This window comes from Danio rerio, chromosome 22 (assembly GCF_052040795.2).
Source record: "Danio rerio strain M-AB ecotype USA chromosome 22, GRCz13ab, whole genome shotgun sequence".
NCBI lineage: Eukaryota > Metazoa > Chordata > Actinopteri > Cypriniformes > Danionidae > Danio > Danio rerio.
This window is the reverse complement of record NC_141042.1, coordinates 19,149,929-19,164,681: the sequence shown is the minus strand read 5'-3', so window position 1 is coordinate 19,164,681 and position 14,753 is coordinate 19,149,929. Positions and strand designations below refer to the sequence as shown.

Sequence of the window (14,753 nt, the reverse complement as noted above, 5' to 3'; positions counted from 1 at the left end):
CTCTATTAAACATCATTTGGGAAAAATTAAAAAAAAGAAAAAAAATCAAAATAGAGTTTAATAATTCTGACTTCAACTGTATATATGTTTAACTTTTTATTGCAAAGAGATACAATTGACAAAAGTCATTTTTGATAGAAAAAATTACCAAATTGAATTCTCTAATCAAAGAAAGAAACCTAAAAACAATTACACAATTTCTCATGATAATAACATGATCCTCCAGTTATACAAAAATACAAAAATATGTACAGAAGGGGAACCAACATAATTATAAATGGACATGGAATAGGCAAGGTTTGAAAACAGAAAGCATTTAAAGGAGTTATACTCAATCCATTTAAACAAAAAGCCATCAAATATATGTAATTTTGTAATTGTGTCTATAATGAATATACTTTTAACAATATTAAACTTGTCATTAAAAAAAAAAAGACATATGTTGAAAAAAAAGTATATGCAACTAGTTTTCTTGTTTTGACAAATGAAAATATTTGGCTAAGAAATAACTTGTATCAAATAACATTAAAAAGCAACAACAACCAGGCCATTAGTAAAAGCCCTGTATAAGTCTAAAATTTCATTTAAAACAGTCTTTAAATGGTCTTAAAAAGTCTTAAACTTGACTTGTTGAAACCTGCAGAAACCCCGAATAAAGAAATATAAAACACATTTTTTAAATACAATTGACATCATATCTCATTAGAAAAAATAGGAATCTATTAAAGTTTTAAATTATAAACTGTAGTCTATTTTAACTTCACTTACATCAGATTGTATGTTTTTTATTGTTTTTTTTTTTTGCACAGCTGGATGTTGAACTTATGAAAAATAATTGTTTGCATTGTGCAAAACTGATTAGCTGAAGTCACAAAGAGGATTCCGATTGGTCTTACATCCTTTTTAGATGGAGTATTTTGATTAATTTATGATGGCATAGCAGTCAAAATAGGACAAATGAGCTCATGTATGGGACAAATTTTGGACCTTTTTCAGTGAGGGATGGGTCTTTTGAACCAACAAAAGCAACAAAATAGGCTTTCTTTATATTGTGAAATCCAAAGGAAGATTTTTTTAATGCTTTTTAAAACTTGACAGTCCTCATTCGTGGAGATTTAAAAATAACTTGAACAGAAATTATAAACAAGCATTTTTTTCTTTCCTGTGACATGTCAGAGTGAAACATGGTTTCTCAAATAAAAAAGTAAGGCCGGACTTGATTTAGTTTATTAAAAAAAATTGATTATTGGAAAATAGTGCTTTACTATTGGTTAAGGGACAGATTGATTCACTACAGCAGCAGTAAATGCATCATCAGAGATGTTGCTGAGAGGGAAGTTATTTTTGATTAAAGATCACAAGGACAGATTTTTTTTTTTAATTGCCATTTATATCTTATGCTTTAAAAAGAAAGAAAGAAAGAAAAAAAAAAAAGAAAGAAACATTTCATGGTGACCTTCCTGACTGGTATTTTAAAATGTTTGATGCATTTAGTTTAGCAAACATCGTTACTTACTGTATAGAATATATTCATATACAATGCATTTACATATAGTCAACATATAAATTGGATCAAAACCTTTAAACAAAGTTGTCCTGAAACTACCCATTCTTGTCTTAGGACAATTTTGAAAAACGTTTTTAACCACTTTAAATAGAGTTAATCAGAGTATATATCCATTGTTGAGTTTTTGTGCAATTAAAATTGAATTTATAATTTTAACCTTCAATCTACACAATCAATGACACCGTATCTCTCAGCAAGGACACAGAGTACATTCAACTAAAGGTGAAAACGCAGAGAGTGTCTTGTACTCACACATACACAAAGTGTGAACATCGAGATTACACAGATAAACATGATATTGCTTTTTCCTTAAGAGGGTAGAGGTTCAAAGAAAGTTCAGCTGGCATTGAAAGAGGCAGCAGGGATTTGAGTGTCACTGTATCAATATAATACATCAGCAGAATACTGTGGTAGAATGATGTTTTTAAGGAAGAGTAAAAGATAGGGCATGGATAGCCATTTTGGATCAGAATGTTTTTGCTTTTAGCAAATTTATTTCACTTTAGCATCATTCTGTGAAATACTTTTTCCGTTGCAGCTTTGTGAATAATTCAAAGTGTAATCAAAGTCGTCTTGAACTAGAAGTTGCTGAACACTTTTACTTCAGTATGATGACATATTTCCAAATAAAAGTGAATACTGAGGTGGGGGTTTATTTTTTTTATCCCTGTGCTTCTAAGGCCCAATCCCTTCAATCCCTACAAAATTCTATTGTATACCCCTCCACATACCCTTTCCTCTAAGCCTTCTCCTTGGCTAGGAATAGAAATATTGCACTAAAAATGGGACACCACCACTATCATTTCATCACCAGCACAGGTTGCGAGCTCTGCGGATGCACGGTTTTCAATTAATTCATATGGAAGTTGAGCATTGATGTTGATCTTCCTTTTGAATAAACTGAAAATCTTGTGTTTTTGATGTCATGCGCTCCAGCATGAAGACCGTTGATGAAGTGGTTGGCTAGTAGCATAAAAGACGCAGCACACTGCTATTTACAGTACTTGTGTCAAAAAAGCCAATGTGATGCGTATGAGCCTCTGGTTGTTGCAAAATGCACAAAACTATACTTTGTACACTGTTTGTTGTTTGTTCGAGCTGTTTATTTAGACGGAACTAAAACAACACAATTCTTGAGTCTTTTGGGACAGCTTAAATGTTGTCTGTTTAATCCACTTAAATTTATTCAAACTAATTTGTTAACTTAATTCCTTCATGTCGTTCCAACACAAATCGATTGTGTGGAACCGGATATTTTTTATAATGTATTTGGAGTACTCATATTCATGGACATAACGACAAGAAAACAACATTAACAATATTCCAGACGTGCAGTAAAAGCCACCAGAAATTTCATTTGGTAACATAACCAGAATTTAAAATATGTTGTGTAATAATCACAATAATTTGCAGTGGTTATTATGGGACTATAACATTAGCAAAATGTATCTTTTTCTGAAGATGAAGATCATGACCGTAACACATTAACATCATTATGCCGTTGTGTTCATGTACTCAACAGAATTACTGTGATTGGCCATCAGTTCACTAAACTCATCGCTATTTACTGAGTATAGCCACAGATACAGGGACACTAGAGCATTTTAAAGCTGCTATTCATCAGCGGATCGCATGTATGTCAGCTTATAGACAAACCAGCTGATCAATGTGGCTTTGAAACGCTCCAGTGTCCCTGTATCTGTGGTTACACTCAGTAAACAGCGGTGAGTTTTGTGAACTGATGACCTTCACGGCCAATCACAGTCATTTCAGTTGAGCATTTGAACACAAGGGCAAATCAGTACTGTTTAAGAAGGTGCTCAACAGCGCTCAAATGTTCGTGGGAAATGGATGTTTTTAAAACTTAAAATTCTCCTTCTCCTTTCAGTAGAATGCGTAAAATGAGGCGCTTAGTTCCAGGTTTTGTTCCAACCCTAATCAAACACACCTGAACCAGGTAATTAAGCTTTCACTAGACATACTAGAAACTTCAGTAACACTTTACAATAAGGTTCATTAGTTTATGCATTTACTAACATGAACTAATCATGAACAACACATCTACAGCATTTATTAATCATATATGAACATTTACTAATGCATTAATAACATCCGAGTCTATGCTTGTTAACATTAGTTAATGCACCATAAGTTAACATGAACTAACAAAGAACTACTGTTTTTTCATTAACTAACGTTAACTAACATGAACAAATACAGTAGTAGATGTATTGTTCATTGTTTGTTCATGTTAGTAAATGCATTAATCAACATTACCTAATGAACCTTTTTGTAAAGTATGACCGAAACTTCTTGGCAGGTGGCTTGAAGCAAGTTGGAGCTAAACTCTGAGAAGGACAACAGGACTGAGTTTGGACACCCCTGGTCTAAGAAGTAGAATTGCGATTGGGTCTAAGCATCCCCTCATCAACCACTTGCAGCAAACTAATGGTTGGAGGGGCATGGCTTAGCATAATTTGCCAGAGCCAACAAACTGACATAATTAGAAATGCACTGCCTATGAAGAGCAGAAGCAAATGGTTAGATTTTGATTACCAGAACAAACAGTTATTGTTCACCCTAAGACATACAAAGCTTAATAAACACTACATTTTGACACAATTGTGATGAAAGTGGAACTTGATTTGATTTTTGTTGATTTGTTCTAAACCAATGGTCTCAAACTCAATTCCCAGACTGCTCATATCAGTGGCGTATTTAGGCATGGGCTCCTCACTTACGTCAGCGAAAGGGCAACATGAACACCGTGAAGGCAGCACAATCGTAGTTTGCCTAGAGCGCCAGTTAAGCTTGCGACGATACTGGCTCATATTGAAATTTCAAAACATCTTACATATTTTTATAAATGAAATAACCTAACAATAAATACACTTAATCTTTATCAATCGAATTTTCTCCAACAGTTTTTGAAAGCATAAACATCTTGACATTTTTATTTCGCTTTAGTTGCTGTGAACAGCAGCGAAAGTGCGGTGCCGTAAAAATGATTGAATATTCCCAGTCACCTGATGCAAAGCCAGCTCCATTCTTCCAAATGTCATCACTGCCAAATCCAGACACTTTCCATCCGTTTCATTGCAGGTAGTCACAGACAAAGGGACTGAAATGTCAATCGAGCCAAAGTGATCAGTAGATACAGGACATATCAGCTTGCGTCTTCATGGTCCATTTCACATAGGTGAGCCCCATCGCGTTGTGACATCTGGATGCTAATCCATGGCTATGGGTGAAACGGAGAAGACGAATGAGCAGTCAAGCATCCCAGAGTTTAAAGTTAAAGATAATTACAGCATGTCGCCTTGATTTTTGATGTATCTGAACAGATTGCTGGACAGCCTGCTGTTCAGATGAAGATGATGGAGTCTGAATCGCTACCTGCGATTAGCATTTTGGATAACTGCTCAGTGAAATCCAACTGCTATTTAAGATTGGTAGATTTAGGACATAGATATGCAGCTTTTTCCACTTGCTTTAAGCTCATTTATGCAATAGCAACACCAAGGTCATGGGTTCAGTTTCCAGAGAAGATCATTTGTCAGTTTAATCAATAACACATATTCTGTCTATCAAATATAGAAGAACTGGTTAAAATTTTGTATTATTTGTACCTTACAGATTGTATTCTTTCACCCCTTCTCGAACATTGATTCCCAGTGATCTCAGTTGGCTCACCGTGCCTGGATCTTGCTATAAAAAAAGGTAATTGTGCTTTTGCAGTTGCTTATCCTAAACTAGGAACGGTCTACTGCTTCATGTTAGACACTTCCCATTTATCTGTCTTTAGGTCTGCTATATCTAGTTATGCATCTCACTTTTAGTATTACTTGATTACTTGTTATTGTTTTTATTTACTAAATCTCATAGTCTTCGTTGCTTTCTGCCTTTTTAATTCTTTTTTTTTTTTGCTTATTTTTTCTCTTATATTCTTAAGTGTAGCACAACTTTGGTTGTTTTTAAATGTGCTTTATAAATGTGTATTGGGTCACGTTTTATTTTAACCTTTTAACTACCCCACCAACAAAAAAATTGGATTGGATTAGATTTCTTAACTCCTAATGTCGCTAGTTAACACACTCAATGCATTTTTTTCAAAACATCCCATAATTTTTTAAAATATCAACCTCTACCAAATGGCTGATATGTCGATTTATGGTAAAAGTAAAATCTGAAAATATGAAGTGTTAAGGGGGTCACACACCAGAGGCACCACTTTGCAACACGCATCGCTGCGCCACGCAGCGCCATGCATTTCAGAATTCTAAACATAGGTTTCTATCACGGTGCACACATCGGTCACGACTCAGGACACTGTTTATATTTTGTGCTGCGCCACAGCGCGCCATCTGAATAGTTTCATTTTTAATATCATGCGAATGTGCACGTCTGGCGACCAATTCTTCCAAACTGTGCGCATTCAGTGTGCGATGCACTTAAGACTAGTGATGGGTCATTCATGAACGATTCGTTCTTTTTGAACGAATCTTTAATATGACTCGGGAGCTACGAGTCCTCTCAGGGAGTGATTCGTTCATCTGCGCGTGCGCACATTTGTGAAGGTTACTTAGTATGGTTAATTTCAAGTCTTAATCACATTGGCAGAAGCCAATAATATGCGTTTAGAGCCGGAAAAACAATTGATCCGCTCACCTCTCCAGTCCTCTAACAAGTCTGAGTCACTCGTTCATCACGAGCCAATCATATGAGTTTGGAGCCGGAAAAAGTTTTGATTCGTTCATCTCTCGAGTCCTCTATCGGGTCTGAGTCACTCGTTCCTCACGGGCCAATCATATGCGTTTAGAGCCGGAAAAAGAATTGAACCGTTCATCTCTCGAGTCCACGGGTTTGAGTCATTCTGTCACGTGATGAACGAACGATCATGGCTCCTATCGGCTCAGACTGTGTGCATTGATTAAGATTATATGTGACTGTCAGTGTAACGTGAATGAACCCCTGACATTTGAAGACATGAAGAGGTGAGCTGAGCAAAGAAACAAAAATGCCTAGTTGTAGATGTGTTTGGAAGCAATTCGTAACATTTTAATAATATTTTGGCAAATTGAACCAAATGAACGAAATGACTCGAAAAAAGATTTGTTCATCTTGATGAACGAGACTCAAAGATCCGAGTCAGTAAAATGATCCGAACTTCTCATCATTACTGAAGACCAATTCATTTTAAAAACATTATGAAAATAAAACATTTTTGAATAATTAATCATCCTTATATTTTGAAGTATGCCATAAAATATTTCAGATTCTCATTTAACATGCTTTCTTTTCTTTTCTTTTTCTTTTTTTTTTTTTTTTACAATAAAACCAAAATCAATAGTAGTAGTGCAACAGGATTATGTTTGTTTGTTTGTTTTTTTTGTTTTTTTTTGTAAACCAAAAATGCTTTGTGTCTAAACCAATATTTATAACAGTCATTTTTTAAATGACGTTAACAGCCATTATTTACTATTATTATCCACCATTTGGTTGAGCGGGCAGTCAAAGCAAAATTCCTGCTGTTAACAAACCATTAACTAAGACTTTTGTTTTTAAAGACCAATCAATAATTATTAAGGTAGTTGGGTTTTGGATACGATTGGGTTTGTAGAATAACAAGTATTAATAAACAATATCTTAATAATAAGCAGGTAATAATCTAATAGTCAATAGTGGTACTTAATCTAAAGTGTTAGCAAATATTGTACTCAGGGTGTCTGCATGCTCTTAAAAAGTATTAAAAGTTGATAAATCAGTTATGAGGAAAATTAACACCTTTTAAAGGTCTCAAAAAGTCTTAATTGCATTTTTACGAGGTCTTAAAATTTTGTTCAAGCGTTGTCCAGTCTGACTCCAAAAAAGCATAAATACATTTATTTTTCTCCTAATATTAACTATGGCGTGCTTGATCAACGCCATTGGTTCGGGCTGGGACGCATCCAGCCAAACTTCTCTGTCTGGGTGATGTCACATAATTTGTGAAAAACACAGGAAGGTGATGTGATTCTCTCCACATGTAGCGAAACCATAGAGCGAAACAGACGGCAAAATAGGATAATGTATGTTTGCTTACTCCTGGTTGGAGAAAGACAAGTTTAAAGGGTGTCGCTGAAAACAACCGCGTAATTTATCATTTCAAGCTTTGTTTCTTTCAAATTCATCTGAGTTCTGTTGCACGGTTGTGCTCCATTAATTTTTCTTTAATTACAACTCTTTATTAACAACTGTTTATGAAGTTAAAGGTTTGATACTGATTAGAACTTGAAGTGGTGATGAGGTCCTAAAATATTCTGAGAAGGTCTTTAAAAAGGTATTGAAATTATCTTCAGGATTCCTGCATATACCCTGGTATTGTTTAACACTTTACAGTAAATCTACATTGAATACAAAAGCAGTCGCTTTAGAGAAGTGTCTGTCAAAAGCATAAATGTTGAAGCAAAAAAAGCGATGCACATACAAAATACGAAGAACTAAATGATGTGAACTAAACGATCTAGAAATAATCTAAATTAAATCAAACCACCTAACTCTGGTTTTTAAAGTTAGCTAAGAATGTTTAGAATTAGCACTCAATGTATGACCCACTTTGTGGTTATTTTGCATGTCAGACCAGAGACCAGATATTCTAATCCATGCACCAACAGGAAGTTTGTAAAGGACAAAGGTCACTAGTGGTTGTGTTCGAGAACTGATGAGCACGCAATCTACTCCACTTCCTTCGCTTGTATCGCTAGAGACAGGCGCCGCTTCAGTGACAGCACTGAGGGCCATGTTGAGAGATGAATCTGGACAAAGGTGCTTTAAAATGCAGGTAGCAACGTCTGCCCTACCCCTATCGAGTGCTCTGGCACACCTAACACAAACAAAACCTTCTCTACACTACTACTAATGCAGTGTGTCTACTGAGGAGGAGCTGAAATGCCAGAATTCGCATTTATTCCACATACATAGACATGCCATGATTGGCCCTGACCCTGAGCTCCGTCCGGCTTTACATAAACCTCCCCGTGTCTTTCTTCCGCAGTGCCCCCCACGGCAGCTGTGTCAACACACGCAAGGGTCCTGACCTTAAACAAACCCTTATGAAAGTCATTATACACACTGTCCCACTAATTTACCCACGTTTGGATATCTGGCCGTGGCGTGAAATCGTAAATGCGCAATAAAAATAAGGGCTTGGGTTGGTGTGTTTGGCTTTGTAATTACTTCAAAAACATTCACTAATAATGGCATGGATTAATCTTCTTTATATGCACAGGACAACAACACACACAAAAAAAAAACTGTTAGCGTAATTCACAACACGTGTATGCGCGCAAATTTGTTCTAAACCTTTCAAAAAAAGTGTGCCTGAGGTTACTTGTTTGCATAAAACACACCCAAACATTTCTATGTAGGGGTTTTCTGCATAACCTTTCCTTAACACATTCTTCAAAATGTGATGCTGCTCTTGTATTGGAGTATACTTGGCAATGCCACATGTGGCATCTTGAAAACCTGTACAAACTTCAATGCAGTTTGATCTACAGTTGATGAACTGAAATGTCTTTTTATTTTACTAACAGATTTATAAAGCTGTTCAGTTTGCATACATTTCGGGGCCTATCAAACACCCGGCTCAATAAGGAGCGAGACGTGTTCTGCGCGATTTGTTCCTATTTTTATTTGAGAGCAACCCTAATTTGCATATTTGCGCCACGTTGTTTAAATAGCAAATCCATGTGCGCCACTTTGTGGACTCATGGGTGTGCTGGTCTATAAAGGAGGTGTGTTAAGGAGCAATGTTGGCGCATTGCTATTTTGAGAAACTGAAATAGACTGCGCCGTTGACCAAGTAAAATATGGTCTAAAGTCTATTGCAGAGTGTGTTAGTTATGCACACATGATGTACAGCAATACACAAAAAATACCTTTACATAAGAAAAATTTTAAAGGATTAAATTGTTACAAAAATAATTATTTACTACATACGAAGAAATAAAAACACTACCTCCATGTCTTCATGTTGGGGGGCTTTTTTTCAGTTTATTCTTGATTATTTGCATTTGTATGATGTTGTTATTATTAGAAGTATTATTTATTATATGCATATTTATATTGGCTTTAATGAAAACAAGTTTTTCACAGAGATGGGTTGCGGCTGGAAGGACATCCGCTGCGTAAAATGTGCAGGATAAGTTGGCGGTTCATTCCGCTGTGGTGACCCTGGATTATTAAAGGGACTAAGCCAACAAGAAAATGAATGAATGAATAAAAACAAGTTTAGATTTGTCCACCTGTCGGGTTTTAGAGACATATGCATCACCCTATGGGGCTTAAGAATAGGATGTGCGTTTGGAAATAACAATTTTTGGTCCCACTTTAAATTGTGTCCTTAACTAATATGTAGTTACACAGAAATTAATAATTCAGTACAATCTATTAATTGTGTAAATACATGTATTTACTGTGTACATATGCTTGATTAAATACCTGTCTGTAATTACATCTGTGATTGACTTCTGTAATTACATTCGTAAACGTCGACCACAAGTGTTCTCAAATACATTATGAACACAGTAAGTACGATGTATTTATTTTTTGATGCAAGTACATAGTAGTTAAGGACACTTAATATAAAGTGGGACCCAATTATTATTATTTTTTTACCACACTTCATTATTATTGTTTATTTATTTGTTTGCTGGAAATCAGAACTGAATTTAGTAATAGTTTTGAAACAAATCTGTGTGCCTAACAAACAAAAATTAAATATGTAGGGTAATGGATGTCCTTAGTGGAGTGCATACAACACCGTTTCCTTATCCACGAAAATAAAGGAGTATTAGAGGCTAAATGGAGGAGGCTCATTCTTTATCCTTGCGCAGATGGTCTGTTTAACTTATGTTTTGCCATTGAAGTGTTCAGTTTTTTCACTTACAAAGTCCGCCATGTAAACGCAACTGACTCTTGAAGGGATTGGGAGATGAGATTCTGATTGGTTTAATGCACGCTATGCTCAAAACACACCCATAACTCATTAAGAGAATAAGCACAACCCTGTTAGACCATGCGTCAGGGGTGCAACCTATATGTTTTTTCTGCGTAAAATAGCAAAAGTGGATTCAGAAGCTTTCAATCTCAGATCTCAGATACAAGTGGCCGAAATGACTTTCCTTTTAAAGGTGGCAGGGTGCACCCTTTTGGATAGGGTGAGGAGCTCTGACACCCAGGAGGAGCTCGGAGTAGAGTCGCTGATGCTCCACATCGAGAGAAGTCAGCTGAGGTGGCTTGGGTATCTGTTTCTGATGCCTCCTGGACACCTACTTAGGAAGATGTTCCAGGCATGTCCCACCAGGAGGAGGCCTCGGGGAAGACCCAGGACACGCTGGAGGAGCAATGTCTCTCAGCTGGCCTGGGAATGCCTCGGGATCCCACCTTAGGAGCTAAAGGAAGTGTCTGGGGAAAGGGAGGTCTGGGGTTCTCTCCTAAGACTGCTGCCCCTGCAACCCGGCCCTGGAAAAGCGGTAGAAAATGAATGAATGGATGGATTCAGACACAATGCGTTTGCATCATGTGCTTTAGACTTTGCACCTGGAAGGTTAAATAAATAAAACCTTTTTTTTTTTTGTTCTTTTGTACGTTAACACTGAAGGTGTTTGAATGCAGATTTTTTTATGTTTCTATAGTGCTTTTACATTGTAGATTGTGTCAAAGCAGCTTAACATAGCTAGTTCTAGTAAACTAAATTGCATCAGTTCAGTTTTCAAAGTTCAGTTTAGTTTAAATTTCGATGCTGAAAGTCCAAACACTGAAGAGCAAATCCATCCATGCGCTGCTCCACAAGTCCCAAACCAAAACCAAATCATTTCACACACCAACTACTGTATCTCACATGTGGTTAGCCAATGAGACCCATAGCTAAAAATTTATATTAACGTCAAAAACTGAAAAGTTTTTTGCTTTACAATGAACCATTTTATTTAAAAACTGACCTTTCTTGGACCAACCGTTCATGCTGTTTCTGTATTATTGCTAACATAAATTAGTTAGCAAGACAGCGCTGAGAATTTATAGGTGGATATTATTCTAACTGCTGGATGTTATTTATTCTTCGTTTGTGCGCTTCCTCGTCTCTGGTTTCCACTTTTATCTGTTTTTCCAGAGGGCCCCTTGTTTGGTGTCATAACAAACCCGCCCTGTGCCTCCATTCGATGCTGTTCCTCCGGCTTCGTTTACACAACTTCATTGCATTGCACGTTGCCCCGCTGCAGTTTTGTTTTTCTTTCTCCTCGGATTTGTCAAGTCAAAATGCATCACAGCGGATGTGTGTTACAAAGCGCCCGCATCAGATGCGGGTTGCGTTTCAAAGCCAACGCAAGGTCTAACAGCTAACTATGCAAGCTTAGAGTCCTCCAGAGCGCCACAAAGTGACTCATTGTCACCTCGTCAGCCTTTATAGGAGATGCCGCTGCTGAAAACCCCTCATTGTTCCCATCCCGGCTCCTGAAAAATGTTGATATAGGTGTTCAATGTGCCAAGCTCCCTCCTCCGGAAATCAGCCGCACACATACAGTCGAGCAGCCACCTCTTCAGGCCTGGCCCCAGGCCCTTTCAGCCATCACTGTGTCACAGCGGGGCCGGTGACTAACGGTTTTGGCTGCTACTTTTGCAAGGAAGCGGCTGACGCTTCAGGGCCACTCTGCCAGAGTACACAAGCTGGGAATCTGGCCAGTGGCGATATAGGAGGGAGCTGCAGGCATGCCAGGCCTGGGAGGGAAGCCATGGCAATAAAAGTGTCTGTTCAAAAAGGGAATAAAAAAGATGGCACGCTGTGACGACACGCGGCGAAGCTAAAACAGCCCGCAGGCAAATAAGCGGGACACGCCGTATGTAAATGGCCGTTACCAGCGAGCCAAAGCACGGCTGTGACGTGGCACAGACGTGAATTTGCATGTCAGATATAGTAAAGATAAGCTCCATAATATCCAGTTCTGGAAGCTAAATTTAACGCAGCCCAGAACAATGCCGTGCACATGTGCACGAAGGCCACTTCCTCCTGTTAAATGTTGACCTTTGTAGTAAAGACCCGAACGCTTCATCCGCTAACACGTCAACCCACGTTCGCTAAGAAAGGATGGTAAAACAATGCAGCCTCAACCTGTGAAGAAAAAAAAAGAGACTGATGAGCAGCAAGCGGGTACTGTCCCCACCACAGGAAGCTGAGGCGATTCCCTTTGTGTGAAGACTGTGAATGGGCGCAATACTGCTGACCACACACCACAGGCATTAGCAGTCGGCACATGGCCATTTCGGTTTGACCTTCAAGCTGGTTCCTGGAGCACAGCTTCAGCGAAATGCCCCCTTCAACCTTTTTGAAAGAGCAGTCATCTGTTTGCCCACTTCTCAGACCTCTCCTTTGTGAAATTTAGTGTGTTTTTAACAGCGGGCAGCCGGCCACAGAAGACCAGTCAACCATGAACCCAAGCCTTTTCAAACTCGACCCCTGACTTATGCGTGACAAAATCTGCACCTTTTAGGAGTTCAGCATGTCTCCTCTGTTTGTTTTTAAAAACACAGCGGGCTGATTGGAGGATTTTGCTTGTGTATTCTGCTGGACAAACTTCTCTAACAAGGATTTATTTTTGTTCGGAAATGCGAGAGGAGACGAAGATAGAAAGGAAAACAGAATCATGCATTTTGTTGCTGTTAGCTCATTAGATGGTATTTTTTTCTTTTTCTTTCACCAGCCACCAAATCTTTTCCAGCTATCATTACCGCCAACTTCAGAGTGATGTTCCCCAACAAGAACCAAACTCTAAACATTTGGTAAAACTTCTTAAAGAGTGCAGAAAGCATATGCCATTGATACCAGAGACTCCAAAACCAAAATAAATGGTTCAGATAAGGGAGACATCCAAAATATGTACTGTTGGTGTGCCTCCATGAACAGCGTTTGGAAACACTGCTCTATGGTATATGGTTGGCAAATTTGACAGATACCAAAATCAGATAAAAATCAATGATCAGACTGATGAAAGCTGTAAAGAAACCTGCGATTCTTTTTTGGCAGTATTGGGATAGGACAGTATTTACACAGGAAGTGAAGTTGGACAGAAGGAGGATGGGATTGGGAAAGGTCTGCAAGCCGGGACTGGATCTCAGGATGCCTGAAGCAAAACTGCACTATTTGTCAGCACCCTGTCCACAAGGCTATCAGCACCCACAAGATCCATCAGTTCTGGAAGACCCTTTGTGTTTAATTATATTTTACTGTAGTAGTTTCAATAAATATAGTCAGTTTAATTAAATGGGGTAATTTTCCGTTTGGTAAACTTTTCAGTTAATGTTAAAGTAAGATTATTATAATTTTTTAAATTGTATAAATCAGTGCTAAATGAAAGCAAAATGGGGTTGTGGTATTCCCTTTTGGCACAAACTTTGGCCAAAAACCCACATTATACATGCAGTGCAATCCGAACTCCACAGTTTTCTCAATAACCAGAAGAACTTATGCTGGCAAATAGGAATACTCTGTATATAATATAATAAATATTAGTTCAGAATTGTTCAGAATTTGCCTTTATCCTGAGCTCATTTTTTCCCCATTTTTGACTGCTATGCCATCCTAAATTGTAAAAATTATTGATGGAAGAAGGAAGACTAATTAAATTTTAATTATAGTGGCCAAATTGTGACTGAGGAAAGTTTAATGAGCTGGCCAGTTTATTATTTGCATATAGGCTGCAGTTTTTATTTTAACAAGTTTTAACAGATTCTTTTTTTTCTTTGTTTTAAATTATGGATGATATTAATTTGGTATTTTAAAAATAAGTTTTTTTTAGTATTTTTTTAATTTTAAAATACTAATCTCATTACAATATTTATAAATCTGGATTAATTTACAGTTTAAATCCAAATTTGTAAAAAAATAAATAAATAAAAAAATAAAAAACTTTGTAGTAAAGTATTATGGTAAGCACTTTGACAACATTGTAGGAAATATTTTTTGGTGCATCAAAATTGAGTGATTATGATCACCATCTGACAAGAGCATAATTGAATTAAATATAAATGAGGGGAATAACTGCTAAAATGGTCCAAAAAAAGAACAAGCACTTTCTATAGGCTGGCTATGGGACTAATGAACCACATAAATTTCTTGATGCACATCAAAATATTGTAATTTTATATCTAC

At 37.2% G+C, this 14,753-nt stretch overlaps 2 long non-coding RNA genes across 8 annotated transcripts in view; one reads left to right on the top strand and one right to left on the bottom strand.

Moving 5' to 3' along the window:
* LOC147831552 (uncharacterized) overlaps nucleotides 1-14,753 on the top strand; it is a 138,616-nt gene that overhangs the window by 70,733 nt on the left and 53,130 nt on the right. For 4 of the 7 annotated variants that reach the window (XR_015521895.1, XR_015521888.1, XR_015521889.1 and 1 more), the window contains 2 exons: nucleotides 4,670-4,766; nucleotides 5,204-5,287. This is a non-coding gene — a long non-coding RNA (uncharacterized LOC147831552). Of the gene's footprint in view, nucleotides 1-4,669; nucleotides 4,767-5,203; nucleotides 5,332-10,740; nucleotides 14,130-14,753 lie in introns of those variants that run through there. The other 3 variants (XR_015521890.1, XR_015521887.1, XR_015521886.1) reach the window with 3 other exon arrangements.
* On the bottom strand, nucleotides 91-4,808 carry LOC147831553 (uncharacterized). The gene is made up of 3 exons (XR_015521905.1): nucleotides 3,845-4,808; nucleotides 3,288-3,599; nucleotides 91-3,161 (listed from the first exon to the last, which is right to left on the bottom strand). It is a non-coding gene; the product is annotated as an uncharacterized LOC147831553 (long non-coding RNA).